This window comes from Mustela nigripes, chromosome X, assembly GCF_022355385.1.
Source record: "Mustela nigripes isolate SB6536 chromosome X, MUSNIG.SB6536, whole genome shotgun sequence".
Lineage (NCBI taxonomy): Eukaryota > Metazoa > Chordata > Mammalia > Carnivora > Mustelidae > Mustela > Mustela nigripes.
In genome coordinates, this window is record NC_081575.1 from 50,261,583 (window position 1) to 50,262,747 (window position 1,165).

The window sequence follows — 1,165 nt, forward strand, 5'->3', positions numbered from 1 at the left end:
TATGCCCTGAATGCAACATGGGACATAATAATACTAAAAGTTATTCATTGTTAATCTGAAATACAAATTTACCTTGTATTCTGTATTTGAATATGCTAAATCTGATAATCTTACCCATGGATAAAGTTGTGAATTATAGGAATAGATCCATTGGTCCATATTTTGCAATTGGGATAACTAAGAGGATATTCTGTGTAAGTTTGTCTGCTCTGTAAACCCAAATCTCCTTCACACGAGCCATTCCAAAGACTAGAGGTGGAAAGGTGAGAGCTACTGAGACTATCCAGTTGATATAAAAGTTACATCCTTGATTTTTATCTTCATTTACCTTAAGCCAATGTCTTATTTCTCAGTTGGCCTTGAAATGAAATATTAATTATTCCCTTCCCAAACAACCACAATGGTTGTCCTATTGACTTTGATCTTCACAGTACCAATTTGAAGTTGGTGTTTTAATCCCAATTACAGTTTAAAATGATGGGGAATACAAGTAGGCAGTGGAAGAAGAAAAATTCAAACATCCCAACACATAAGTTGGCCTCAGGCATTTGAGTGAGGTATATATTTTCATCCCATAAAGTGAAACTGACAACTGAATCTGTGTTTGATTTTGTTATTTATCATATACTAACCTTAAATCATGAGGAAAAAAAGCCTTCAGTACTAATGGTGCCTTAATTTAGTTTGACAAAAGGAAAAGTGAAGTATTGTCCTTTAACTCTCATTGTATGCCTTATGAATGCACAAATATTTTTTAATAAATAACAAAGCCACTAACCAAGATAAAAGGCAATATGTCTAAGGGAAAAATTTCCCTCTCTTCAAACAACAATTAGAAACGTTTATTAGTAGTGTTTCGTTGACAGTTCACATTTATTCCAGCAAAAGCAAATGAATCCTCTTTAGGCTAGAAGGCTTTAAAGGCTGTAGGTAGGATGTAATGCTTCAGAGTAATTACTAAAGACAAGTGATCTTTGGAATCTAGCATTAGTCAGTTTCAGAAAGAGAAAAAGATCTTAGGTAAAAGACCTGTTCAAAACTCGTCTTCAAATGAAAGAGGAGAGATCACAACTAACACCAAAGAAATACAAACTATTATAAGAACATACTATGAGCAACTCTACGCCAACAAATTTGACAATCTGGAAGAAATGGATGCATTCCT